Consider the following 13,271-nt stretch of genomic DNA (forward strand, 5'->3'; position numbering starts at 1 on the left):
TTCGAACCATCAGTAAAGATGGCGATAGTCGACTCATTTGAGAAAGGTACACTATTTTCCCAATCTTGTCTGTTTGGGAAACTGACATTAAAAGACTTGTTGAAGTCTAAGTAAGGGGTCATGTAATCTGTACTTACGTTGTTGCCAACGTAGTTAGAAAGGATCGTAGTGTGGCCGTTTTGACTAGTATTCCAAATGTTGGTTTGACTGAGTCGTAGGGCGCTGTTTGCTGCTAATTCTTGTACAAATAGATCTAAGGGAGTGAGATTAAGGATTGCTTCCAGCCCTGCGGTTGGAGTGGACCTCATCACCCCCGTAGTGCTAATGCATGCTGTTCTCTGTACTTTGGTTAGGGTCTTCAAGTTCGTGGATTTCTCCAGAGCTTGCCACCAGACTAAGCTGCCATAAGTCAGAATGGGTCTGACAATGGCGGTATACATCCACATGATTATTTTAGGATTTGGTCCCCAGTTTCTGCCAAGAATTCGATTGCATGAGTAAAGTGCAAACGTGGCTTTCTTATATCTTTCTTGAGTGTTTGGACCCCAGTTAAGTTTCTTATCCAAGATCACTCCGAGATATTTCGCTTTATCCGAAATCTTAAGTGGGGTGCCATCAATTTTTGGCACTGCAAAAGGAGGAATTTTCCTTCTGTTTGTGAAAAGTACCATTTCTGTTTTAAGGGGGTTTACTTTGAGACCGCATCTCCTGGTCCAGTTACTGACCTTGGATAATGCGCTTTCTAATTGTTCGCTTACAGTGGTTAGGTATTTACCTGTCGCTAGAAGAGCTAGATCGTCTGCGTAGGCTATAACCTTGACACCGCTGTTATTCAGTTTGATGAGAATCTCATTCATCACCAAAATCCAAAGAAGAGGTGATAAAATACCGCCTTGCGGAGTTCCTCTAGATGCGTACATTTTTATATGTGACCCACCTAATTCACTATTTATTTGTCTGTTTTTCAACATGCACACGATCCATTTTATGACCGTGTCTTCTATTTTAAGATCAGTAAGTGCTTTTTCAATTGCACTATTATGAACATTATTGAATGCTCCTTCTATGTCTAGAAATGCTGCGAGGGTATTTTCTTTAACCACAAGTGACTTTTCTATTGTTCTGACTGCACAGTGTAAGGCTGTTTCTACACTTCTACCTTTTGTGTATGCATGCTGAAAGGGTGATATAGTCTCCGGTCTTAAATAACTGCGGATATGTATATCGATTAATCTTTCAAGAGTTTTAAGTGTAAAAGAAGTTAGACTGATAGGTCTGAAATCTTTTGGTTCTGTGTAACTGGATTTACCAGCTTTAGGTATAAAGACAACTTTGACTTCACGCCATGTTTTAGGGACATATCCCAGTTGTAGGCTATTTTGGAATATTGAGATCAGGTATGGAATAATGAATTCACTACTTTTTTGCAGCATCAAGGGGAAGACGCCGTCCAGGCCTGGAGATTTATAAGGAGAGAAGGAGTTGATGGCCCAGATCAACTTTTCTTTCGTAATAATTTCTCTAGGAATTTCACAAAATGAGTGCAAAGAGTTTGTGGAAACATTTTCCAATTCAGAGTTACTACCTGGGAAGTGAGCTTGCACTAGGAGTTTTAAGCTGTCTTGACAAGATTCAGTCCATTGGTTATCAGGCCCTTTTAGGGAGCCTATAGGAGTGACTGTTTTGGAGAGGATCTTCCTTAGTCTTGCCGAATGATTTGTACATTCGATAGTACTACAAAAGTTTCTCCAAGAACAGCGTTTGGCTCGTTGAGTTTCTGTCTTAAATTTTCTTTGACTGGTTTTGTAGGATTCCCAATCACTTTCAGCTCTAGTGCGTTTAGCACGATTGAAAAGTTTTCTAGTTTCTTTTCTTATGTTACTGAGCTCAACTGTCCACCAGGGTGGTTTGTTGTTTTTCTTCGTCGCGGTAATAAGAGGACAACTTTTGTCCAATGCATCGCGTAGAATTCCTGTGAATTCCTCTGTCAATTTATCTAAGCCATTTGGGTCTAGATTATTATCAGTCCTCAGGGGACTGAGGTTCTTAACTATTTCCCTATTGAATACCTGCCAATCGGTACGCCTATTATTCCTAAAGGGCTTATTGTGCCTATCAGCATCAGGGATATAAAATTCTATTAGCCTATGATCGGAAAAAGAGATTTCATCTAAAACCTTCCATTTTTCTAATAGGCAAGTGTCTGAGTTATTCGTCAAAGTAATATCAAGAACCTCTTCACGTGTTTTTGTAACAAAGGTGGGGGTGTTGCCTCTGTTAGCTACCACAAGGTTATTTTCGATAATATACTCAAAGAGGGACTCGCCCCTAGTATTTATGTCAGTGCTTCCCCATTGCACATGATGTGAATTAGAATCACAACCTAAAATGATATCAAATTTGTTCTTACTTGCAAAAGATATCAACGTTTTAGTGATATCTGCCGGTGGTCCTTCTATGCTATCATACGGCATGTAGGTGGAAGATAAGATGAGCGTTGGAAGCCCATCGCGTTCCAGTTTAACCGTAGTCTGGTCAATGTTGCTGTAAGTAGTTAGAAGAAAAAGATTAAACTGTTTCTTAGCTACTATGCATGTTCTAGGGTTACTATTTTGACTGTCAAGATTTGACTTATACAACAGTAGTTCTTTAGATTGTAGACCCTTGATATTCCCTCTTACAACCCAGGGTTCCTGTATCAGGGCTACGTCGTATTGTCTACTCTCCATGAGGTAGACAAGGTTAGCAGTTGCGGCTTTACTATGATGAAGATTGATTTGTAAGATTTTCAATTCCATTTATATAATAAAGTTTAAGTTCAACGCATTACTAACCTGTTTTCTCTCGTTGCGAATCAATCTAAGTTTGCACCTAGTGATCCCAACGCGTACCTTAAAGTCAGCCTTCCTCAGGAGTGGTAAAGATTTGTGACTCAATCTCACCACCACTTCGGTGCCATCATTCGTTCTTTCGCACTTGACCCATTCCCATTCTCTGCTTAAGAGATCACTATTCAGGGATAGGATGTATCTCTCAAGCCGTTCGCTGGGAAGGGCCGGGCCTTTGACCAACAGCCTTCCAAGAGGTCTGTTGAGATCTTTTATCTCCTTTACGTCGATGAGACGTAGTTCGGCGCCTTGCCATGGAGCTGATGTTTTCTGCAAGAACTCCCGAAGCCATTCGAGAGTCACGTCATTCTCACAGCACATCACCTTGAAACCATGGACAGTCTTGAGGTTACCGAAGAGTGGAACCGTCCAGCTCTTGACGATAGCCTCATTGACTTGCTCCAGGATTCTTAGTTCAAGGAGATGCCATTCGTCTTCAGTCAGTTTACGTGTAGGCTTACCATAGTCAGCTATAGCGACGTGGTGACCTTTTACGTTATCCTGAGAGGTTCTATACTTCTTCTTCGTCTTGTTAGGCGAAGAGCTGGTAGGTGAATTAGCATCGTTCCTAGCTCTTTTGGAGGTGCTAGGTGTGCTTTCAATTCCCTGTTCTGCCACTGCACGTAAACGCTGTTGTGATTTGTCCAGTGCTACTCGCTCTTTTGCCGTGAGGGACTCGGGAGTCCTCTTAGCAAAGCGACGGACAATCTTCTCAGCGTTTCGGTTCTGACGGCGGCGAATCTCGCTTTCATCAATCGGTCTAGCCCTGGTCTTTTTGCGTATGACCGTAGCTAGGCTCTGGAACGTCGAATTGATCGATTGGTTTGCGGGGTCGGGTTCGGTGGTAGTGTTTCGGTTATCCTGTGGGCTGCGGCCCACCAAGTTAGCTTCGCATTCCACTTTGCCCTTTCCCTCGACAGTATTGTCTAACTCACCGACCAGACCAGCCGTACCACCAGGCGGTAGGACTGATTCGGCAGAAGAAAGGCTAGGCACAACGACGTGTGTCCGCGTGATCAAGTCCGTTTTTTTCTTTTGGCCTTTGGTCATACGGTTTACGGTTACGGAATCGATGGTGGTGTTTTGGGTAACCTGTGGGCTACGGCCCACCAAGTTATCCTTGCACCCCATTTTATCCATCCCCTCGACATTTGTGCCTTTTCCCTCTACTTTATCACTCGCACCACCAGACGATACGACCTTTTTGGTTGATGAGTTGTCAGACGCAACGCCGTGTGTCCTCACGCTCAGGTCGGTAGTGTCCTTTTCAGACGATTGCTCGTTTGCTATCAAGGCAGTAGCACCCGACGTAGATGGGAAGTCCCCTTTCCCTTGTTTTGAAACATGGGGGGCGGGTGGTCCCATCACGGTCTTACTACTCGGAATTTCTGAAGAGGGGGGGTTTGGGATAAGTTTAGCTTTTCCCAAGCCCTCCCTGTCCATAAAGGCACGAGCATTGTGCAGCCTCATTCTGTCATCCTCGGACATCTGGTCCCAGTCCAGCTTTCCTAACCTCCGGATTGTTCTCTTACAGGTAGAGATTCTACTCCGCCTTGTAGTATAGCAACCATAGTATTCACCTTTTTCATTTAGTTTTAACCTCCGCCGCAGAAGACAGCGACAGTATGTATTGTTGTATCTAATGTATTTTTTTTTTTACTTTTTATGGTCATTAAAAGATAATGTAGAAAAACGTTCTTGTGAATTTTACACTAAAGATATGCGCAGCAGAGATGCACACAGCGAAGATATGAAAAACCGAAGTTATTACAAACCAAAGTTATGAAGTTATGGCGGGCACTACATTTTCGTATGACTTTTAGGCTGATGGTTACAATTAAGAATCAGTTCGCAATATTGAGCTTTACACCTACATCCTACATATTTAGTTGCGTAAGCGGGACAAGAGCCCGAAAAAGGAGAAATTCGAATATAACCCGCGAATCGGCTCAGACAAGGTGCTTTTTAGATGCTTATTGAGCATTTTACTCTTCTTAATATTTCTCGATGACCTTTATTTAATTTTAGGCTTTCTCCCAGGAAGAATTGTACTCAACTCAATTGTACTAGAAAAAAAAAAACCAACATGATGCAACTCATGGCAAAACAGCAATACTGCAGTATAGATGGAATTCAAAGGTCAACAACAGAATTTTAAAAATTATTATCTTCAGAAATGGCTCATTTTTTGAGATTGAGACTTGTGGGAATTTTTTTAATTTATTTAATTTATTCGATATAAATAAAACAATTTTTTTTAATTTTCAATTTTTCGTTATTATGTTTTATGTTATTTAGTTAACTCCCGGGTTAAGCCACAACTATAATTGTCGGATGCGTCAGACAAAATGGAGGGGAACAGCGCCTCCCAACCGCATTCGACGGATGAAAACTTGTCAAAAAGTCAAAGAAATCAACAACAAATGTGTATTTGACATTAGCTTCCGACTGCTTCCTACAATTATAGTTCTGGCTTTAACCTTAATTCTACACTGAAAAATTTCAATTCAGAAATACAATATAACATAAGTCAATTGCCTGAAGGTACCGGAATAGCATACATCAATTTGAGTTAACACAACAAACAGATACAAAGATTTGCCGTGTGAGTTTTATTGATATTACCATATTAATTTTTCCTTTAAACAAAAAACATTTTTCTTAATTTTCATTCGATTTTTTTCCACTTTAGAGATGATTGATTTACTTATTACCAGACACGATATTAAATCCCCAAAAAGAACTGTACAACTTTGTGTGAATTCTAAAGGATTGACCACAACATGAAAGGTAGCGGTACAGGTAGTTGTATGACAAAAAAATCCACACCTGAACGTTGACGTTCCAGTTTTGAATTTTTCCATACAGTACCACTACCGCATACATTTCCGGTGTGGTCAAAAGCTTTAAACTCTAAATCTTTTCTACCTTTTCACTTTTGTTTACTTTAATTCCTTATGGTGACCTTGTTATCTACTTAATTTACCTTTTATCTATAAATTTATCCTACCGATAATGTACGTGCAAATAATTGCTAAGTTTCATAGAACATCACCGACGCGACGTGAACTCCATAAGTAATACACTTTGAGCACGAAGTTTCTTGCAGGTATTTTATATCGAAATCCAAAAGCCATCAAAGGTTTTACAAAACAAAAAACTTTTTTTAAAACATTAAACTGTCTTATGCTGATGGTTAAAGTTTGAGATTTTTTTCTTCAAAAAGGACATATGTACTTACATAGGAAAAGAGAGTTTTAGAATTTGTAAGGGATGGGAAATGGAAAAGAAGCGAAAAGTCTGATAAGGAATTTCCATCATTTGCCCTCTCTTTCTAACTAAATTAGGTAAATAAATTGTTTGGGCTTAGCAAAAAGGGTTTGTTGTGAATGGGATTTCATTCCAAATAGAAATACAAAAAAAGTGAAAAAAAATATACTTGTTACTACTGTATACATACTTGAGAAAAAAAAGCAGAAAATAAAACATTAAAGTAGGCGTAGGTTGCGTATTTAATAAATTTGATGTGAAAAATTTTCATTTTCGAAATAAACACTTCAAGCGAGACGTAATAAAATAAAACGGCAAAGAATAAATAGAATTTTCTGGAATGAAAATTTCCTGTTAACCGGATCACAACAAAAACATTACTGTTAAAAAAAGAGCCAAGTTCTCCTATGTTGAAATTATGCTGCACAAAAAGTACTGAGATGTAAAAGTGTACCAAGTTCTAAAGTTTGGATTCAAATTCGTATCAATAAAATTTTGATGTTCTCTTGACAATTTTTCTTTTAATTACCGATTTTCAAAGTTATTTCCAAAATAGCCAAGTAAACACCGTGTAAAATTTCAAGTTTCTACGATAGCGGTAACTTCTCCATAATTTTGATTTTGATCATCTGTCAGTGAGTCAGTGAGTCAGCTACGGTTTTCGCGATTTTTGAAGCCCTATATCTCAGAAACTACTCCTCTTTAGAAGCTGTAATTTTGTGAGGAGTTTGGCTTTGACCAGCTCAACAAAGCGAGTAGCGAGTTTGAAATTTCTGGCATCTTTGGTGCGGAAGTTAGAGGGGGGTCGAAAATGACCTGAGTTGTTTCCTGTAAATAAGGGTGTAGTGCCAAAGTTGCTAGAGAACATGGCTGGGCACTACCGTGCCCCTTGAATTAAATTGTTCACTTGTCAATTTTTCTTTTAATTTTCGATTTTTAAAGTTATTTCAAAAATTGCCAAGTAAACAATTAAAATTTTATTGATACGAATTAGAACCCAAACTTAAGAACTTGGTACACTTTTACATCTCAGTACTTTTTGTGCAGCATAATTTCAACATAGGAGAACTTGGCTCTTTTTTTAACAGCAATGTTTTTGTTGTGATTTCACTTCTTTTTGCAAGGTATGTCTGTAGAATTGAAAATCTCTATATGTATTTGATGAAAATTCAGTGAAAATGGGCGGTTGCCACGCCCCCTGTATGAAATTCTCAAATTTTAAACTTTTTCGTTTGTATAAACTACCATCTCTACCATTCTACCAAATTTCAAGATTCTGCGACAATCAGGAGTGCTCTATAATATTTGATGAAAATTCAGTGGAAATGGGCGGTTGCCACGCCCCCTAGCTGAAATTCTCAAATTTTAAATTTTTTCCTTTGTATAAACTACCATCTCTACCATTCTACCAAATTTCAAGATTCTGCGACAATCAGGAGTGCTCTATAATATTTGATGAAAATTCAGTGGAAATGGGCGGATGCCACGCCCCCTGAATTGAAAATCTCAAATTTTCGATTTTTTCCTTTGTATACACCACAAGTCTTATCACCGTATAGAATTTCAAGTTTCTACGATAGCGGGAAGTTCTCCATAATTTTGATGATCTGTCAGTGAGTCAGTGAATCAGTTACGGTTTTTGCGATTTTTGAAGCCCTATATCTCAGAAACTATTCATCGTAGGAGGCTGAAATTTTGTGAGGAGTTTGGTTTCAACCAGCTCAACAAATTTAGCGAGTTTGAAATTTCTAGAATTTTTGGTGTGGAAATTAGAGGGGGTCGAAAATGGCCTGAGTTGTTTCCTGTAAATAAGGTTGTAGTGCCAAAGTTGCTAGAGAACTTGGCTGGGCACTACCCCGTGCCCCTTGATTACGCCGGACTTATAGCGTTTTCGTTTGGTCGTCCGGGACTGTCCGGAATTCTTCCGAACGATTCTGAAACTGTTCGTTTGGCACTCAATGACAGTTCTAATTCTGAAAAGAAGAGAAAATCGATTCTGAATTTTGAGGCAGAATCAAAACCAGAATCACGCACACATGTTCACACTTAAGACGTCAAAGTAATAAAATGTCATTCTTTGTTGTTCATTTCTCAATTTTTAGATTTTTAACTACATATGCACAAACTTTAAACTATATTAAAATAAAGTGAATAAAACAAAAAAAGAATAGATAACTTAATAATAATAAAAAAATAAAAAAAAAACAAAACTTTCATCAGACGTTCGCATTTGATGTTTCACAAATACAAAGAAACCCAAACTTCAGAATCATTAAGAATTCCCAAACGAAAACGCTATTAATATCCGATATATTTGATCTGATTCAGTGAAATTATTAAATAAGATATAATCCTAATAAAAAATAAAATCATTTCGATGTTGTGGGTATTATAAAAATCAAGGATTTAATTGCCTTGTGAGAAGAATTAATGTTGAAACGAATTCTTAATTAAAACGATTCCTTCAAGAATAGTAATATAAAGCCTAGTGTTGGTAATTTAAAGCAGTGTCGATTTCCTGGATTTAAACCTTTTAAAATATGTCCTCTTTTTGGTTATGTATTAGAAGAATGGTCACCGTACATAAATATATTTAATTTTTTTTTTCATATTGTGGTGATACTATTCACAAGAGCTTACATAGAAGGAACATTGTTTCGTTTATAAACATCCGAAATTATTATGAGTGAGCTGCAAGTTTTCTTATCATATAAAATTATAAAAATGGTACAAAAAAGTAAAATAAATATTTCCATAAAAGCCTATTAGAAAAAAGCTCGCGGTGTTTGGCTGGATGGATTTGAATAATAATCTCAAAGGAGTTCTTATCAGTTTAATGTCAACTTGGGGGCTAATAAGCAGATTTCTTCCTTTTCTTACATCATTATGTCCCCCTTTCTTTTCATTGGTGTTGGAAGAAACTTTTGTTGTGTTGTTGTTACTTTTCTTGTATTATATTTGAAGAAGAATACCGATTTTAATGTTTTATACTCCCCATCCCCACCTCTCAGTTCATATAGGTATTCGTATTTCGAATTAAAGTGTCATTTTCATTTTTAAATACACTCAATAAGTAAGGTATCTATATACTTCGTGTTTTTTTAATGGTGGATCTCAAAAGAAAACCTCTTTTTTTTTTCTTAGGCGGAATTACAAACGTTAGTTTTGCTTACGACTTACGTAAATTTTACAAACGTTACCTACATTTTTAGATGAATGCTTACTTTAAAGAAGAATATACAGTTAAATGTTATGTTATAAACTACAAAACTAAAGAACACATACATACCTACTTTGGAACTTTTAAAACTAGAAAATTCAACGTACTGTAAGTTGAACAAAAAATAGCTTCACCGTGATTTGAATTGTTGAAAAGTGGAAAAGCACAATGATTTAAAAATACATTTTTTTTAACAATTTACAATATTACAATTTACATAAAAAAATACATGGAAGATACAAAAAACTGACAAACATCTTATTTGAATGCTGATTATTTTTTTTTAATGAAGTTATGCAATCATCAAAAAAAATAGGGGTTTTGGAAGTAGCTATGTAATTTTGTAGGACATTTTGGAAAAATAACAGAACCTCCCATATATTAGCGAGGTGTCCGTCGCCGTCGGAGCGGAAAATTCTTCGATTTTATTCGAATAATGCTTCTAGGTGTGCTTCCGACAGGTAAAAGCTATTCGACTCGTATGAAATCGGACAAATTTCCGCTCCGACGGATACCTCGCTAAGGCCGACCAATTTTGGAAAAGTTTAATTTTGTCAAAAAGGACTCGAAAGATTTTGTGTAAAAAACACAAGATCTATAATATAATTATGAACAATTCTTATTTTAAACGATTCCCGAACCGTTTTTAAAGTTCTGAATTTCTCCCAGAAACAGCTTTTTAACTACCTATACCTTTAAATAGAAAAAAAAAATAAAAATCAAATTTCTGAAAATGGCAGATTAATTTTTCTGAAATGAACTAACTGGTCTGCAAAATGTATTTTTTTTTCTCCTTCAAATAATTTTTTTTAATTATGAAAGATTTGACTTTCCTGAATCTTAATCTGGTTTCAGAAAAATTCTACTTTTTAAAAATATGAGTAGTTCGTAGAAAATAACTCTTTTAGATTCGGTTGTCAAATTTGTATTTATTTATTAAATTTTACACACATTTTAAGATATTAATTGATAAAAACAGCTAAAAGAAATTAATAAATTTCATTAAAATGAGCTGGTTTTTGTACCATTTTTTTGAAAATATAAAAGAGCACTTGCAGTGTTAAAAAATTTTGTTTTCTATATAACGAATTTTTTATAAAACTTCTTTATAACGAAGCAATTTTTCGTTCCCTTGAAGGTTCGTTTTAAAGAAGTTTGACTGTACATCTAAAAAACGAGAGCTGATCGAAATTTTTTAATTCGGATTCAAAATTACCATACTAAAATCCATTAAAAAAGTATACTTTTGTTCTGTGGAGAAAGAAATATGAATTTTTAATGATCAGTTTCTTTATGGTAAGACATGCCCAACCTACTTAACTTACTAAAATTTAGATATCTCGGAGAATAAATGAGAAGATTTAAACTGATTTTGAAAGAAAAAAAACATGTTCTTTCATAAACCGTGACAAATTTAGTTCAAAAAGATTACATTTCGCCAAAATATTTCTTCGAAAACAGCAAAAAATGGGGTTTCAAGATTTTCTAACGGGAATATATCTCAAAAACCTGACGTGCTAGGCCAATTTTGACTTCGGATTTGGAATCAGCACACAAAAATTCTTTAGAAAAGTATAGTTTTATTAAAAGGAGTGTTATTAATCAACTATTAGCTATTAGTACCTGTAAACAAAAAATAAAAATACAACGAACTAGGCCCAACACATCAGATTATATTTAAAGTAAAATGCAAAATACTACTAAAAAATACACTTGTTGGTGTATGAAAACCAAGACCTAAGCGACAAACGGATTCTAGGTGGGTCTGCACAAAAATAGGGTGCTTTCATAATTGCATGGTTGCTTTGTTTACATGCGGTCATTTGCGATCAGACTAATGTCAGAAAAACTATTTGCGCATGTATTTTACTTTGAATTTATGAACACTTTTTCTGATTTGCGTCATTTGTCAAAATTTTTAAGTTGCAATTCAGCCTCTTTTCCAAAATTAACAATATATTATCTTATTGCCATCCTTTAAGAAAAAAAAAACTTTTTTTAAACATTTCTGTCAATATTTACAAATTTATTATATCCAAGAAATTTGCGGCTATTTTTGTTATTTTGACTTGAACTTTGAATTTCCAATTAATATTTTGACAGAATTGAGAAACAAAGAAAAGTTGTATCATCTTTTACGTCATGTTCCTTCTTTCTTTAAGTTTAAATTCATTGCGTATGAGAATTTTTTCATTTGCACATTTGCGCTGCAAATATTTGCGTTTTACATTTATGAAAACCTGACATTTGTCATTTGCATTAATGAAAGCTTTGCATTCGTCAGACTTGCGCAACCATGCATTTATGAAAGCGCCCATACACACTTTTTATATTTTTTGTTGAAAAATTTTAACGCAATTCACACACGGTCTAACAAAGGTCGCATACTTTTTTGAGACTTAATTCTATTTTACTACGAAACTTATTTTTGATTTTGTTTCTTCTTTTGAATGACGAACTTATATTCAAAAAATTAACAAGAAATTAACAAGCAACCGTCCATCCCGTAAGAGACCAAGAGGGCACAACTCTGGCACTCATACCAGGAATGACATGTCTTTTCAATCATTCTTCAATTCTTGCAGTTATCTTCAGAATGATAGATGGACGATTGTCTCAAACAAAACACAGATTCCCCTGACGTAGTATACAGATGAGCCTGTATTTGTTGAGGACGCGGGATGACACCAAGATCTCATCAAACTCGTCGCTTTTGATGATCAGAGATTGTGGGATCTTATCTCGAGGTTGTGGAAAGGATGATTTCTCTTGCAGTCCGAAGGGTCGCATCAGGATCCCGGCTAAACAGTTCTGAAAAAGAAAGATGATGATATAACGTAATACGAAACGAGCGGCAAGTTAACGATACTGAAGTAAACAATAGTCACGACAAAGAGCGATTATGTATAACGATAAAGTCGTTTGGCCAAACTTAACCGAAAAAAATATTTTTTTGAGGCTCACATCCATTCTACCAGTATACGCAATAATAATTATGACAGCTAAACGAAAACGAAAGTCAAACGATATGTAAATAGCAGTCGTAAAGATTAACGAGTTTCGTTGAAGTTATGGTAATGCATCGATTCCCAATCATGAATGGAAAGTCGGTAAGTTGAAGATCCAATGGGATCGGATCCGGCACCCTGAAAACTACTAACAACTCTTAGAGCCAGTTTTCGGCCCTAGCGAGGTAATCCGTCGGAGCGGATTTTGTCCGATTTTATCCGAGTCGGACAGTTTTTACCTATTAGACAATTCTATGAAATGTCAGCTGTCACCGTGCACAGTCGATACAAACACAGGACTGATGAATACAGAATACTGTCGTTTAACTTGAACTACAAATTGATGCTCCAGATTTGTTGTCCTATATCGGGATATATTGTCGCGGAGGGGCCCACCACTTGCGAAGATTTGAACTCTTACGTCCCAAAATATCATAGAGCAAACGATGGAAAACATACATGAGTCCACAAATCGTATGAGTAAGCTCTTTAATCTAAATAAATTAATCTATAGGTTTTAACATGAGCAAAATGGGATTGAACATTGAAGGCGTTATTTCAAACCAACAGTCATAGTTTCTAAATCTGATTAAGTTGTTATATGTACATTACTTAACACATATTATGCATGTGTTATTTATTCTGGAATTTTATATGTATATACTACTAATGATAGTTGTTTTGCACATGCACACGATGTAGATCTGATTGTAGATCGCAGCTTGCTCTAAGCTCACTAAATCTCACTGAAATTCGGAAGTTTAAAGAATTCAGTTCAATGTTTAACAAAACCGTGATCTGAAACTTAAATTAAAGTCGTTTAAATTCTTCTCTGCAAGTTGTGATCAATAATAATCCAATGGAGACGTTTATACAGAAATCAGT

The sequence above is a fragment of the Episyrphus balteatus genome, chromosome 1 (assembly GCF_945859705.1).
Source record: "Episyrphus balteatus chromosome 1, idEpiBalt1.1, whole genome shotgun sequence".
NCBI lineage: Eukaryota > Metazoa > Arthropoda > Insecta > Diptera > Syrphidae > Episyrphus > Episyrphus balteatus.